Source organism: Chiloscyllium plagiosum, chromosome 43, assembly GCF_004010195.1.
Source record: "Chiloscyllium plagiosum isolate BGI_BamShark_2017 chromosome 43, ASM401019v2, whole genome shotgun sequence".
NCBI lineage: Eukaryota > Metazoa > Chordata > Chondrichthyes > Orectolobiformes > Hemiscylliidae > Chiloscyllium > Chiloscyllium plagiosum.
The window spans coordinates 12,930,087-12,947,392 of record NC_057752.1 but is presented as its reverse complement, the minus strand read 5'-3'; the positions used below and the strand labels follow the sequence as shown (position 1 = coordinate 12,947,392).

General features: G+C 45.0%; 1 protein-coding gene across 4 annotated transcripts in view; it reads right to left on the bottom strand.

Annotated features, from left to right (window-relative positions):
- Nucleotides 1-17,306, bottom strand: part of LOC122543389 (rho guanine nucleotide exchange factor 25-like) — a 351,958-nt gene that overhangs the window by 205,170 nt on the left and 129,482 nt on the right. The window lies entirely within an intron of this gene.

Genomic DNA, 17,306 nt, shown 5'->3' with positions numbered 1-17,306 from the left:
TCATATCGAGCATAAACATCAGCATGGACTAGTTGGGCTGAATGTCCCAATACTATGTGGCACATTCCAGGTATATCGCAGGACTTCACCAGGTAGTTTGCTGAGTGCAATAGCTTTTCTCCTCTCTTGGCATTATAAGAAGAGGAGTTCTGTCCCTTTAAATTTATGGCCTCAAAATTGAAATTTCCTCTCTTGATTTGGGATAACAGTGAATAAATCAACACCATTTGCATTAGCACCTTAACTGTGAATCTGGAAAGCAAAATGCAAATATAGATTTGTTGTGTCAGTCTCACGAGCTTGACCATCTCCACTAAAGATGCTCCTATCTTTGCGATGGGTTTGCCAAACTCCCCTGGGCTGTCCTGAAGTCCCCGGGAATTAAAGTTTAATCTCCTGAAAACTGCTGCAAATAACTAGGGCAAAAAAGTTGCTAATTATATAAGTGTGCAATTTTGTGGTCCCATTCATGGCGTTTGCCAATTAACAGCCTTATGTATGCAATTAATGACACATGAAGGCCTGATACAGTGGGAATGGTTTCCCTTTCATTTATTCTATCTAAATCCTTCACAATGGTGCACTTATTTGGGGTAATCTGTTTGATCGATGGCTCAGGGTTTCTGTTCTAGAAGAAAAATGGAGGAAGAAAGGGCAATGAAAACATACCGAAGAGGTACTGGATAGGGCCTGAAACGGAGGCTTCGTAGGTGGATATAACAGATTTCTCATGCTGCTATCTCTAAACGCAGCAGGAGAACTCCCCACATAGTCCTGGCCTATATCCATCCTTCAGATAGCAGCAATGAAAAACAGATTACACAGTCACTACCACATTGTTGTTGCTCACTCCCAGCTGCACATCAATTTATCCATCTTCCATTCTCAACATCCCCCAAATATCATCCCCGTCCCTTACTGCGGCCTGCTTCTCTGTAATCCCTTCCCCCTCCACAACCCTCTGCCATATTTGTACATTCATTTAATTCTGACCTCTTGAATATCTCTAATTTGTTTTCAGTTGCTCTACTTTTTGTTTCCTGTAAAGGTCTAGAGCTCGCTCCATGAATCTCTCCATCTCCCTCTTCCTTTAAGGCACTTCTTAAAACCACCCTCTTTGATCAAGCTTTCGATCATCTGTCTTCGTGTGTCCTCACGTGGCTCAGTGTCAAATTTTCCTTTCTAATGCTCCTGTGAAGTACCTTGGTACATTTTGTCCCATTGAAGGTGCTAAAAATTTGCTGTTCTTTATGCAAGCTTTGTTGTGTGCAAGTTGATTGCTGTGTTTCCTACACTGGTACACTACATTACACTTCTGCATTGACAGCAAAACATCATGGGACATCATGAGGTTGTGAACGCCACTTTACAAGTACAAGTCTTACTGTTTTTCCACATTTGGTGATCATCGCAGTGCTTATGGCACTCCTCAGTATTAACCCTTTCAGATCTATATACAGCAGATAAGGAGCCACTTAAAACAAACATCAGAGAAAAGTGACTAGGAAAGTATTGTTCCTGAAGGTTCTGGGACCAGATAGCCTGAATCCTAAGGGAAGTGCTATTATTGCTAGACTATTAACCCAGAGACCCAGATAATGTTCAATACCCCATCCCCATGTATCCTCCCCGCCCTCAATCTCACCTCCCCCCTCCCCCCTTTATTGCAGCCTGGTCCCTCAGTAATCCCCTCCCGTTCCACAATCCTCTAAAATATCTGCCATGGCAGATGGTGGAATTCAAAATTTGTAATTAAGAGCCTAAGTAGTTCCTGATTGCTGAGGACAGATTCCCCTCACACACCATCCTGTCTTGGAAATATATCACCATTCCTTCAGTGTCGCTGGGTCACAATCTTGGAATTCCCTCTCTAAGGGCATTGTGGGTCAACCCACAGCACACAGCCTGCAACGGTTCAAGAAAACAGTTCACCACAACCCCCCCAAAGGGCAACTAGGGACAGGCAATAAATGGTGGCCCAGCCAATGATGCCCACAGAGTCCCTAAAGTATGGAAGCAGTATGGAGGCCAGCCCTCGAAAGAGCCTCCCACCCAAACCTAACCCCATCCTAGCATTTCCCATGGCTAATCCACCTAGTCTGCACATCCCTTGACACTATGGGCAATTCAGCATGGCCAACCCATCTAACTTGCACATCTTTGGATTGTGGGAGGAAACTGGAGCACCTGGAGAAAACCCACACAGACATGGGGAGAATGTGCAAACTCCACACAGACAGTTGCCAGACGGTGGAATCAAACCTGGGTCTCTGGTGCTGTGGGACAGCAGTGCTAACCACTGAGTCACCATACTGCCCAAATTCTTCTTTTTTCCTTCATGAAGCCCTCATGAAAAAAAATCATTAGATTCTGGAAAGGTCCCAATGGATTGGATAATAATCAATATTTCACCCTTATTAAATAAACTGGAAGACTGAAAGCAGAATTTAGTTAGCCTGACGTCCACCATATGGAAATTGTTAGAATCCATTAGTAAGTAGGCAATAGCAGGGTACTTAAAAAATTCTAATGGAGTCAGGCAGAGTCAACATGATTTTGTGAATGCTTAACTGATTTATTCGAGTTATATAACGACGTAACAGGCAAAGTGGACAAAGAAGAAGCCGTGGACAGCGAGTGCTTGGATTTCTAAACAGCATATCCAAGGTTCCGACAGAAAATAAACACTCATGGCATAGAGAGTAACTTATTAGCATGGATAAAAGATTGATTAGCAAACAGAAAGCAGCAAGTAGTCATAAACCCAACATTTTTACGTTAGAAAGTTGAAACGAGAGCCGTAGGGATCAATGTTGAAACTTTATTGCTGGAACAGCACAGCAGGTCAGGCAGCATCCAGGGAGCAGGAGATTCGACGTTTCGGGCACAGGCCCGTGCCCGAAACGTCGAATAGAAGGGCCTGTGCCCGAAACGTCGAATCTCCTGCTCCCTGGATGCTGCCTGACCTGCTGTGCTGTTCCAGCAATAAAGTTTCAACTTTGATCTCCAGCATCTGCAGACCTCACTTTCTCCCCGTAGGGATCAATGTTAGGGTCTCAATTACTTACAACCTATATCAACCTGGGTGAAGGTACTGAATATACAGTATCTAAACCTGCACCAAGATAGATAGAACAGTAAATTCTGAAGAGGTGGTATATCATCTGGAAAAGCATAGGTTAGGTGAGTGGGAATAAATTGGGCAGGTATCAGTGGGAGAATGTGAATTTTGTCCACAGTTGTACAAGTCAGTGGTAAGGCCACATTTGGAGTACTGCGTACAATCTAGTCATGCTGCTATAGGAAGGATGTTCTTGAACTGGAAAGGATGCAAAAAAGATTTACAAGGATGTTATCAAGACTAGAGGGTTTGAGTCATAAGGAGACGCTGGATAGGCTGGGACTTTTTTTTCCCCCTGGAGCATCAAAGGCTGAGGGGTGACTCTATAGATGTTTATGAAATCATGAGAGGTATGGATAGGGTGAATAGCCAAGGTCTTTTTTCTCAGAGTAGGAGAGTCTAATTCTAGAGGGCATAGGTTTAAGATGAGAGGGGCAAGATTTAAAAAAGGATCTGAGGGGCAACTTCCTCACACAGAAGGTGGTGTATATATGGAATGAACTATCAGAAGAAGTGGTAGATGAGAGTACAATTACAAGGCAGAGATAAAGAGATAGTTGATCAAAAATGGGTCAAGGGTCATGGGAAACATATGGGAAAGCAGAGTTGAGACCACAATCTGACCAGCCATTAATCTATTGAATGGTGGAGCAGGCTTGAAGAGCTGAACAGCATACATCTGCTTCTAAGTTCTTCATGATCCTACTTGTTATGTACTCAAAAGGAACCTTTCTTACACAGATAAATTCATGGACAATGCCTGTCAGCAATTTTGGGCCTTCCTACCTTATTCCTGATTAAAAACCTCCTGACATAAACATAACCTTTCTCTGGGAGAAAAGGCACCATTCATAACTCATAACTATAATTCAATAATTGGTTCAACACATACTAAACCTATTAATATTTACTGAATTATTATCAGAAACAAAAGTTATCTCAAATCAAATCTTTGAAAATGAACCATATAATTAACTACGTAAGTACAGTGCTCACAGTAGAAGCAAGGAGAGAGATTACTGAATGTTATATTAAACATGACAGACTTGAGTCAGCGGTAGAAGAAGTGAATGTTGAAGGTGGTGGATATGATGCTAATCAAGCGGCTGCTTTGTCCTGGATGGTGCCAAGCTTCTTGAGTTTTGTTGGAGCTGCCCCCATTCAGGCAAGTGGGGAGTATTCCATCGGACTCCTGACTTGTGCCTTGTAGATAGTGGACAGGCTTTCAGGAGCTAGTCTTAACATACTGTTTGTCTCAATTGTCTTCTGAATGTTCCCCATTACAAAGTACAATTCCATGGCTTGCCACTCGTCCTCTCAAAAGCACACTCAGCTGATCATTTTTCATGTCAGTTTGGGCAGTGAATGTTGGTGAGAAGATCGACCTTGTCCAATTTGAACCCTGGCCGTTATGCCCACGTGCAAGCAATTTCAAGGCATAGAAACATAGGAGATAGGAGCAGGAGTAGGCCATTCGACCCCTTGAGCCTGCTACTCCAATCAATATGATCCTGCCCTATGCCCCATATGCTTAAGTTAAAAATCACACAACACCAGGTTATAGTCCAACAGTTTTATCTGGAAGTACAAGCTTCTGGAGGGCTGCTCCTTCATCAAGGAGCTAGTGGAGCAGCATCATAGGACACAGAATGTATAGTAAAAGTTCAAAGCGTCATATAACTGATGTGATGTTATGAACAAACCTAGATTACTGTTAATTTTTAATCACTTAGAATGGGTTGCAGGTTTCGATTTATTACTATAAATTTTACTATAAATTCTGTGTCCTATGATCCTGCCCCACTAGCCACCTGATGAAGCAGCAGTGCTCCAAAAGCTTGGTGTTGTGTGATTTTTAACTTTGTACACCCAAGTCCAACACCGGCACCTCCACACCATATGCCTAAGAGCTATGTCTACTTCTTTCTTGAAAACAGTCAGTATTCTGGCCTCAACCACGTCCAGTGGTAGTGAATTCCACAGGCTCACCACTCTTCGGGTAAAGACATTTCTCCTCATCTCAGTCCTAAAAGGCAGACCCCTTATCCTTAAACTATGTCCCTGTTTTCTGGACTTCTGCACCACTTTCCTTGCTTATTCAGCAACACTGAAAAAGTAACACAAAACAAACCAGAAGCTGTGCAGATGTGGCAGGAAAACTGTTCGAGGACTCTGTCAGGTCCTGTGTGAATAATCAAGGCCTTTTAAATTCCAGATACTCAACCATTCTGGGTGTTAAATTCACTCAATATACTGCATTTGCAATAGTTAACAAGGAAGGTATGAAAGCATGGTCTGCAAATCATTTTAATACCCTGACCAAGATTCTTCCTAGCTCGCACCTGTGTGTTTCTGGCTAGAGATATACAGACCCAGGAGATGGATAGCACATCAGTCTACAACAGAAATTCATAAACATAACAGCATTAGAACAAGGAGTAGGAGCAGGCTATGCAGTCCTTTAACCTTGCTCTGCCACTCAATAAAATCATGGCAAAACCAAATCTATAAATTTCTAACAGGAATAAGCAGGAAGGATGTCAAGGGCAAGTCCAGCACCAGGGATCACAGATTAAGGATACAGGGGAGGCCATTTCGGACTGAGATGAGGGGAAATGTCCTCACCCAGAGAGTGGGGGAGATATGGAATTCTCTGCCACAGAAAGTGGTTGTGAATAAAACATGAAATGTTTTCAAGAAGTAGTTAGATATAGTTCTTAGGGATAAGGAGATCAAAGGGCGTGAGGGAGAAAGCAGGAACATGGGATTGAGTTGGATGATCAGCCATGATCATATTGAATGGTCTAACAGGCTCAATGGGTCAAATGGCCTACTCTTATTCTCTATGTTTCTACGGCTGATCTTCTACGTCATCAGCATTTTCCTACCTTAGCTCTCTACCCTTTCATCTCCTATTAACCTCAGTCTCAAATCTGAACATACATGGCTCTCCAGAATAGAGGATTCCAAAGATCCACAACCTTTAGAGTGAAGACATTTCACTCACTATCAGTCTTAAATGATCAATTCCTTATCCCGAGACTTGATGACTCCTAATTTTCAATTCCCCAGCTTAGGGAAACAAAGTCTCAGACTCTAACTTGCTAAAACATTTAAGAATTTCATATATATCAGTGAGATCACCTCTCATTCTTCAAAACTCCAGAGATTATTCAACTCAACCTCTTCTCACAGGGCTAGCTCCTTACTTCAGGAATCAATCTCATGAATTCACAATTTACTTTCTCCAAAGCAGACAGCAAGGAGGCCAAATCTGTACACGGTACTCCAGGTGTGGTTTCAGCAAAGGCCTATGTAAGTGCAGTAAGACATCAGAAGAACAAGGACAAGCAATTGTCTAGTGGCATTATCACTGGACTGTGAATCCAGAGTAATGTTCTGGGGACCCAGGTTCAAATCCTGCCATGGCAGATGGTGGAATTTCAATTCATTAAAAACTGGAATTAAGAATCTGATGATGACCATGAATCCATTTCCAATTGTTGGGGAAAAACCTATCTGGTTCACTAACGTCCTTTAGGGAAGGAAACTGCTGTCATTACCTGGTCTGGCCCAACATGTGACTCCAGACCCACAGCCAATGCGGTTGACTCTTAACTGCCCCCTGGGCAATTAGGGATGGGCATTAAATGGTGGGCCTAGCCAGCAACACCCTCATCCTGTGAATGAATTAAAAAAAGGAATGACAGATGTAGCTGGGAAAAGACTGTACCAGGGGAGGAAAAACAAAAGTCAAGGTAGAAAGAAATAATTTCAGTGGAGCAGAAAAGGTGGACCAGGACAGGCCTGTTTGTGGATTTTGGGAAGAAGGTAGATTAGATTTTTTAGATTAGATTACATTACAGTGTGGAAACAGGCCCTTCGGCCCAACAAGTCCACACCGACCCGCCGAAGCGCAACCCACCCATATCCCTACATTTACCCCTTACCTAACACTACGGGCAATTTAGCATGGTCAATTCACCTGACCTGCATATCTTTGGACTGTGGGAGGAAACCGGAGCACCCGGAGGAAACCCACGCAGACACGGGGAGAACATGCAAACTCCACACAGTCAGTCGCCTGAGGCGGGAATTGAACCCGGGTCTCTGGTGCTGTGAGGCAGCAGTGCTAACCACTGTGCCACCGTGGTTAGGATAGGAGAGGGCTGTGTGGGGTTGGGGACTCTATGAGGCAGGGAGCTATAGAGGGGAGATCTTCAGAGGTCAGTGACAGTCCTTGATGTTCAGGGAAAGATGGCAGGAGGTGTCTGAGAGTTGGCACTGCCTCCAACTCTTCTCAGCAGCTTTGATAACAAGATCAGGTTTGGACCCGAGGATTCACAGGCAGTCGGGTTCATGTGGTTGAGGGGAGAGATGAAAATTACCAATAATATGCTGAAGCTCTCAATCAAAAGGCGGAGAGCAGGTAGGGGTCTATGTGGAAGGTGGATAACTAGAGATAGGTGAAAGCGTTTGCTGAATGGGAGAAGATTTTCTGATCAAGGATGCGAGGACAGAGAAATAAACGAGGGGAAAGAAAGAGAGTACAACACCAAGGTGAGTTCAAAATTCATTGAAGGGAAGGCCTCCACTTCTGAAGAAGAGTCATACCGGACTTGAAACATTAAGTCTGTTTCTCTCTCCACAGATTTTGCCAGAACCTGCTGAGTTGCCCCAGCACCTTCTCTTTTTTCTTGATATTTCAACTTTCTAGTAATAATTTACTTTTGCTCCACATTTCACCCCATTGATTAAACATCAGATTCCTGAGAGGGAATCCATGCCGTTCACCAGATTGCCCACCTTCCCATGCCACAACTTCACTCTCTGCGTGACTGTCATTGGCAATCCCATTGCCTACTCGCAGTGTGGACTGCATTCCTACAAGGACCCTGATTCAAATTCAAATAACACCATGCAAGCTGATTGAAACAGAAAGGGAAGTAGGGGTGCCAACTTTGGATGGTCATATTGCTCACATGACCTCCCACCTCAAACAAAACAAACAACTTTATCACCCAATCGCCAACATTTTTAACACAATGGCACAAAAATGCTCAATGCTTACAAGATTACAATTTCTTCAACAATCGTATGGTTTCTGTTCCCCAATAGTGCTCACAACAGATCGTTGAAGGTGGCAGGATGGGTGGAGAGAGCAGTTAATAAAACACAGTGTCCTCAGCTTTATTAATAGAGTACAAAAGCAGAGAGGTGATGTTGGACTTCCACAAGACACTTGTTCAACCTCAGCTATGGTGCCACATTATAGGGACGATGTGGTTGCATTAGGGAGAGACAGAGCAGATGGGATATACAAAAATGGTTCCAGGGATGAGAAGCCTCAGCAGTGAGGATAGATTGAAGAAATTAAGACGGTCCTCCCTGGAGAGAAAGGCTGACAGGGAGATCTGATAGAGGTTTCCAAATCATGAGTAGGCTGGATAGAGTAGATCGGGAGAAACTGGTCTCACTTGTGACAGAAACAAGAATGAGAGGGGCGTAGATTTAAAGTGATGTGTGAATGAAGCAAGGGGGATGTGAGAAAAACCATTTTCACCCAGCGAGTAGTTAGTGTCTAGAATGCACTACCTGGAAACGTACTGGAAGCAAGTTCAATTGAGGCATTCAAGAGGGTCATTGGATGGTTATTTGGATAGAAATGGCATGCTGGGATATGGGTAGATTGGCACTAGGGGATTGAACTAGTGCAAGCACAATGGCCTCCTTTTGCTCTGTAATCATTCTGCGCTTAATTCTGGGACTCCAGGACCATTGTAGAAGGTCGGTGACCTGAATCAGAATATTACCTGGCTAAAGTGGCTTTGTGAAGCTGCAAGCAGGACTGAGTGACCTCTGAACTGGAAATGAGAGTGGGTCACTGTCAGCGGCTTCTGGAGGAGCTAAGGGTGGTTGATAGACACATCTTCCCAAATGCAAAGCTGCCGCTCACACTTTCTTTTGAAGTCCCTTTCCTTCGATTTTTCCACATAGAGTCATAGAGATGTACAGCATGGAAACAGACCCTTCAGTCAAACTCATCCATGCCGACCAGATATCCCAACCTAATCTAGTCTCACCTGCCAACACCCGGCCCATATCCCTCCAAACCCTTCCTATTCATATACCCATCCAAATGCCTCTTAAATGTTGCATCAACCCAAAGAAATGGGCTACTGGGACGATATTCATGACGGAGATGACAAGATACCGGACTGCTCGGCCACATTTGCCTTCCCACCACAGCCCTCAGGCTCCTTCACTGTTAGCTGTACTTGGTAATGCTGCAATTTTTCATCTCATTTTCTTTTAAAAATGTCAGTTTTTTAAAAATTCTTTTACACATGTGGCCTTCACTCAGCATCTATTGCCCGTCACTAGTTGTTCCCTTGAGAAGGTGGGGGTGAGCTGCCTTCTTGAACCGCTGCAGTCCGTGTGCTGTGGGTTGACCCACAATGCCCTGAGGGAGGGAATTCCAGGATTTTGACCCAGTGACACTGAAGGAACGGGATATATTTCCAAGTCAGGATGGTGTGGGGCTTGGAGGGGAACTTGTGGGCCTGGTGTTCCCTTGTCCTTCTAGATGGAAGTGAATCATGGGTTCGGAAGGTGCTATCTGAGGATCTTTGATGAACTTCTGCAGTGCTGCTACTGAGTGTCAGTGGGGGAGGGAGTGGATGCTTGTGGTTGTGCTGCCAATCAAGCACTGACGATATTCCCCTGCATATGCTGCCTTTCTCCTCCTTGATGGTCAGCATGTGGGTTTGGAAGGTGCTGTCTCATGAGCTTTGGTGAGTTGCTGCAGGGCATTTCTTTGGGAACTGGAATCTATACATGAATACAGGAGGCTATCTGACACCAAAAAGAGAGCACAGACACATCCACTTCACCTCACCCCAAACCATGAAATTTCTTTCCTCATTCTTCACATTTTCCAGAATACCTTCCAAATCACCCTTCCTGCCCTGTGCAAACTCAGGATCTGAAACCCATTCTGTCAGGATGATCAATTAATTCCTCTGCTTCCGTGACTTCCAATCTGTGGAATGCCTTGCCTCACCCGGTTTTCCGTCCATCTCATGATCAAAAGCTTGGAAAAGCCACATTTGGTAACACTATTGTGTATTTGACATCTCAGAGATAAGAGTCATACAGCATGGAAACAGACCCACTGGTCCAACTCATCAACGTCGACCAGATAGCCTAACCTAATCTAGTCCCATTTCCCAGCATTTGGCCCATATCCCTCCAAACCCTTCCTATTCATATACCCATCCAGATGCCTTTAAATGTTGTAATTGTACCAGCCTCCACAATTTCCTCTGGCAGCTCATTCCATATACACGCACCACCCTCTGTGTGAAAACGTTGCCCCTCAGGTCCCTTTTAAATCTTTCCCCTCTCACCTTACACCTATGCCCTCAAGTTTTGGATTCCCCTACCTTGGGGAAAAGGCTTTGGCTATTTACCCTATCCATGCCCCTCATGATTTTATAAACCTTTATAACGTCACCCCTCAGTCTCCAACCCTCCAGGGAAAACAGCTCCAGCCTTTCCCTGGAGCTCTGCTTTGAACCGGGCAATAGAACTTTGCAATCGCCTATTCTGTTCGACCCTGTTGCTTATTCACAAAAGGTAGACATGATAGCTTATCAGTGACACTTTAAGTTTCGCCAACTTTACGTAAGTGCAGGCTTATTAATGTGTAATTTAGTCACAAAGGACAGGATCGCTGTTTTATGCAAGTGTGCAGAAAGACCCTGACGTCCTCCATTTGCACGCAGCTGCCTTCCATCTGTCGAGTCCAAGTTCTCAACAAAATGCAGGTGAAAGCTGTGGGCACCCTGGTCAGCAGATTCCGGAGTTCATCCCAGTGTGATGTTTAGACTGGTTGGCTCACGTGCTCAGCAGCTAGCCTGGAAAATTTCCAGAAGGTAAATCTGGGGCAAGAGTCCTGTTGTGTTGTTTTCTTCTTGTGCCACATGGAATCACATTGCACAGAAACAGTCTATTCAGCCTGAATGCGCATACTGGTGTCTATGATCCACAGCAGGCTCTTTTCACTCCTCTTCACCTCACTTTCTTGGCAAAATCTTTGCTTCCTTTCTTCCTCACATGCAAATAATAATGCAAAAGACGAAGAGTTGGCTTTCAAATAGTGCCACGGGATATTTTATATAAAACTGGGAGGGAACACAAGGCCTCAATTTAATATCGCACCCGCAACCATCTCTTAACAGTGCGGGACTCCCTCAATACTTTTGTTCATCTTTCTCGGGCTCTCATATTGTGCCAACTCAATAAAGGCCAATTCTGCAAGAGCCTTCTGGTCTCTTCACTCATCACATGCCACGCACCCAACTCTGCCCTATGGTTGTGGAGAGTGACCAATTGAATAACCTACTGAATTCAATGGCCCTCTCAGTTTCTTTGATGCCCCTCCCGCCCCTGGCTGCCATGCAGAGTTGAAGCAATAGGCTTTGCGCCTATTTTGTGCCACCATTTTTGTCCATTACTTAATGATGGCAGGTACTCCATCAAGTAATGGACTTGGCAAAATTGGGCAAACCCAATCCAACTCTCTCCCCCTCCAAACTGTGGCAGACTCCATGTGGCACATCCTCGCACATCTCTGCTGGGACTGGCGCCTCAGGATAAGTGGCATGATCTATTGCCTGGTGTCACTGCCAACCTTACTGGCCCTGATATTCTGAGGCTGCCAAGGAGTCTTAACCCATGGCTCTGCATGTCCAAAATCTGGGTACATGACTTTGCCCAATATCATATGTGATCTGAGCAAAGAGGGGTGAGCATCATTGGTTGGAGTTACCTACAACTGTGCCAGCAATGCATTGGAAAACTTAAAGGGGCAGTGCTGGAATGGAAAACAACCTGACATTACAGCAGTGACTACACCTCAAATTAAATATTGACTGAAAAATGGTTGGAGTATTTGGAGATCATGAAGGTTGTTGTATGAATGCAAAGTGAAAGATTATCAGGGCATGAATTTTCCCATAATGCTTCTGTGTGGAGGTGTCCTTATTGAAACATCCAAGATTCCCTGGGGGAGGTGTGGAGAGATTGTTTCCCCTTTTGGGAGTCTAGGACCAGAGGGTACAATCTCAGAAAAAGGGGTTGTCCATTGCAGACAGAGATGAGGAGGAATTTCTTCTCTCAGAGGGGAGTAAATCTGTGGAATTCTTTCCCACAGAGGGCTGTAGGGGCTGGGTCAGTAAGTATATTCAAGGCTGAGACAGAGAGATTTTTAATCAGGAAGGAAATCGAGGGGTGATGGGGAAAAGGGAGGAAAGTGGACGTGAGGATGATCAGATCAGTTATGACCTCATTGAATGGCGGAGTACACTCGATGGACTGAATGGCCTCCTTCTGCTCCTACCTCTTATGAACTTAACCTGTTAGGTGCCACCCCACTGCCATCAAGAAAATTGCCCCGATTGCCCTTCAGTTGGCTCACTAAGAGCTGGCAGCCAAACGAGGATCAGTATCTTGGCCCATCCCGGGCCTCCATACTGGAGACCTTGATAGAGCGTCTGGATCTTGAAGTCTGCTGGGTGAGGCCCACTCCTCGGGGGATCCAGCTAAGAGAAGTTAATTATTTTTTATATTATTTTCACAAAGTGGAAGTTGCAAGAAGCAGAGGCAAAGGCAGAATACGGGTGGCTTTCAGAAGCCAACCACCTTTGCCCACTCTGTATGCCTCTGATTGCAACCCAGATTTGGGCAATTGAAAGCCTCCGCCCACCGCAACCCAAGCTGGCAGGCAGGTCACCATGGTTTCCCAGTAGAGATTCTAGCCACCTTCTTTCTTGCCCTCTGGAGAGGCAGGTAATCAGGAAGGTGGCTAGCTGAAGCCCCTAAGTTGCCACTAACTGATGATGAAATGGCTTGAATAGCTAGTCAGTGAAGCAAGTCACCCAAGCATCTCCTCACTATCTCCAGGGCCCACTCACCAAATTCCCCTACTAACCAGCTCGCTCACCAGCTCCACTGAGGGGAAAACTGCCCCCATAGAGTTCTCTCAAAATGTTCTTCTCTCAAAATGTTCTTTGGTGCAGGGGTGAAGGGTTTTTTATTCATTCACAGGAGTCGCTGGCTAGGCCAGCATCTGTTGTCCAGAGGGCAAACAAGAGTCAATTACACTGGCTGTGAGTTGGAGTCACATGTTAGCCAGACTAGGTAAGGATAGCAGTTTCCTTCCCTAAAGGAGAGTGAACCAAATGGGTTTTTCTAAGAATTGTTGGAATATTTATTCCTCAACAATGATACACAAAAACAACCGGATGATTTACTCATGATCACATTGCTGGTTGTGGGAGCTTGCTATGCACAAAATTGCCTGCTGCCTGTCTTACGTTGGTAGGGACTATGGATCTAATTGGCTGTAGGGCACTTTAACACAAATTGCGTTCATGAAAGGCACTATGGAAATGCAAGCTTTAGGTTCTTTCCTTCAGTGCTGTCCTGAGCACTGTGACCTTGGGTGAAGAAGCCAGTATGCTTCCTTTGGATGCAAGCCACCAACTTAGGTTTATTTAATGCCCTCCTTATAGATCCTGGCTCGTCATGATCCAGTAGAGGGGGTTGGGGCAAAGAGGTGTGCAGGCAGTCAACTGGAAGTATATGACTGAATTCTGCGACAGGACAGGCTGTCATTTTGTGACGCTGAGGCCTGAATTCCAGCTCAAAGCTGAACGCAAAAAAAGATCTCGTACTTAGAACTTTTAGTTAGTTGGACAATTTCACTAAATCTGTGGGAAGAGCATATCTGTAGCATTGAAATTCTGATCAAGGAGGTGAAATGTCAGATGCTCAGCTGAGGTGGCACTTAACAGGCGAGGACTCATGGCGGAGGTTGGGGAGTGAACTGGATATTTCCTTATCTTTTGTCTGATTTTTATATTTCTGCTACTGTGTGTAATCCTGTCTTTTGTATTCTAAGGTGGCGCCAGAGAATGGCAACTTTGTACACTTTTCACTGTATTCCTGTACTCAAGGACACATGACAATAAAATCTAAATCTCACAGCTGGCATCACATGCAAACATCAATCAGCAGTGCAAACATCAATCAACAACAACTTTGCATTTATGTAGTGACCTTAATGTGGTAAAATGTCCCAAGGTCCCTCACAATACCAGATCAGAATTGGCCACTGAAGGGGACAATGTGGCAAGCCTTGGACAAAAAGCTGGGTTTCAGGCAGTGACGAAAAGGAGGGAGAGGTGCCCAGGTTTACAGAGGGAATTCCAGAGTTTGGGGTCTAGGCAACTGAAGTCTCGGCCAGCGATGGTGAAACGATTCAAATCAAGGATGCGAAAGAAGCCACAGAAACATGGAAAACATGTGCAGGAGTAGGCCATGCAGCCCCTCATTCAGTGTGATCATGTCCGATCATCGAGCTCAGTACCCTAGTCCCGCCCTCCCCCCATACCCTTTGATCCCTTTAGCCACAAGAACTGTAACTAACTCCTTCTTGAACACACACACACACACAATATTTTGGCCGTAGCCAGTTTCTGTGTAAATTCTACAGGGTCCCCACACTCTGGGTGAAGACATTTCTCCTCATCTCAGTCCTAAAACATTTACCCCATATCCTTAAACCATGACCTCGGCTTCTGAACTCCTCCACTAATGGGAACATCCTCCCTGCATTGACCTTGTCTAATCTGGTTAGAATTTTATAAGTTTCAATGAGATTCCACCCTCATTCCTCTAAAGTCCAGGGAGTATAGTCCTAACCGATCCAGTCTCTCTTCATACGACAGTCCTGCCATGCCAGGAATCAGTCTGGGAAACCTTTGCTGTACTCCCTCCATCACCAGAACATCCTTCCTCAGATAAGGAGACCCAAACTGCACACAATACTCCAGGTGTGGTCTCACCAAGGCCAATTCAAGAACTGCAGAGATCTTGGAAGGTTGTAGGGCTGGAGGGGATGACTGAGATTGAGAGGAGCAAGGCCATGGAAGGATTGAAAAACAACAATGTGAAGTCAAAAAAAAATCGAGGAGAGGATGCTAATGAGCACTATGCTGAAGGTTGAATAGGGTCTAAGGTGTAGGTACCGAGGTTGGATGAGCTCAGGAACGTGGAGGCAGGCAATCTTGTTTCAGCTTGGCTGACGGGACACAAGGGGTAAAGTTCATCTGGGAAGTGGGTCAGGACAGGCACAAATGAATCATCTTGCACTCGGTCAACTTAAATGTCAATAGGAAATCACACAGAATGCCAAACGTGGGAATGGTCATTGCTTGTTTGGCACTGCCATCCATGATGGATTGCAATCCTGTTTACGTGTCTTCACACAGCAGCAATATCAGGACCTGGACTTGATGGAGCGAGGGGTGAAAGACACCACAGGCCAAATTCCTCACCCACCACTACCTTGTTGCCCATTAAAGGGGCAAGGCTTTTCACTTTACTGAGAGCCCAACCCTGTACCTTTCAGATGTCCATTGCAATCATGCTGCTCAAAGACAGAGGAGGCACGATGCTCTCTAGCAGAGGATGCACGATGCTCACCAGCGGAGGAAGCACGATGCTCACTAGTGGAGGATGCACAATGCTCACCAGCGGAGGAGGCACGATACTCACTAGTGGAGGCACGTCACTGAGGCAGACAGGCCAACCTCAGGCCCTCCTTCAACTAAACAATCGCATTAAGCCCAAGGGAAGACAAATGCTAATGCCTATCTGACCTCTATAGCCCCTCCCCTAACACAGAAGCTGGCTCGCATCACTTTAAATTAATAAGCAATCCAATTTCTCGTTGAGCTGGCGGGTGACAGGTTGGGGGATACAGGGCATTGGGTTAAAGATCCAGGCATGAGTCACATAACCTTGCACTGGGTAGAGAGTTTAATTTGGGCGTCGTGAGCTGAAACGGCCAGTGATAAAAAGAGATACTGAGACAGAATTTCACTCTGTCAGGATATTTGTGTGAAGGGACTGAACATTTCAGAGCTGTTGCTTCATATCATAGAGAATAAGTGGAATACTTTCGGGTCAATGGGCAATCTTTTTGTGTGCTCTGATTTGTGGAGGAGACTGACTTTAATCACATAAAGCTTCGTTGACTTTGACACTTGAAGCCTTGGCAGTTTTTGTTGTTAACCCCGTCCTGGCCTAACTACTTTATCTTGATTTTCCTTCATTCCAGACACCCGTCCATCCAAGATTTTTTTGTAATCTCTGGAGTGCTCGGCATTATTCCACAGCCTAGGCATGTAAAGGAAAAGGAGACCATTGCAGGATATCCTTATGGTTCAGATTATGAAGGACTTTGCTTTTTTTCTCTCTTGTGCTTTTGAAAGATGAGCAGGCCAACGGGAAACAAGTAGGGGAAGGGAAGTAAATCAAATGGTTCTTTTGAAAGGTCACAGGGGTTCTGCCAGAGCCCTAGGTGATTCACACTGCTTCCTCCTGTGCCCTTTCTCTCCCCACCACTGTGTACCCCTTGGCACTTTCCTAATTCCAATGCACACATCCCACCATCAACCCGCCAACTCTCAGTCCTCTGCTTGTGACCAGCTGACCCAGGCACTGAGCGGGCATTGAAGCTGGCACCTTCCTGGGTTTCCTGGCCAGCCTTCACAGCATTGTACAGCCCAGGAGGAGGCCATTCATCCCATCAAACTGATGCCAGATATCCAATTATTCTCCTTATACTTTGCCCATTGAGCTGTGAATGCTTTCAAAACACACAACAAACACACAACACAATAAGTTTTATATCCAACCTGAATATCAGCAAGTCAAAGTGAAAAAAGTGCATTCTGGAAAGCAGAGAACATCTCATTTACACCTGGAGCCAACCAAATAAAAATATTTGATTTCATCCATTTACAACTGTGCACAGCCCCATCCTGTCCATGATCACTCTCAAATCTGACCTGATTATTTTGAAGATGCCGAAGTGACCTCATAAGAATTCCTACAGTTTCTCACAGATGGTGATAGGATTGTGCCAGGCAATTCTCTGACAAAGTTGCTATCAGACACAGTACCATAGGCTTGTTGAAAATGGACAAAACAGGTGTGAGGTGAGTCTGCATTTGAAAGCCAGAGAGAAGTCACAATCATTGCAGTCCAACACACACACACTCTCACTTTTACTGACACAAGCACACACTCACTCGCGCACATTCATACTCTC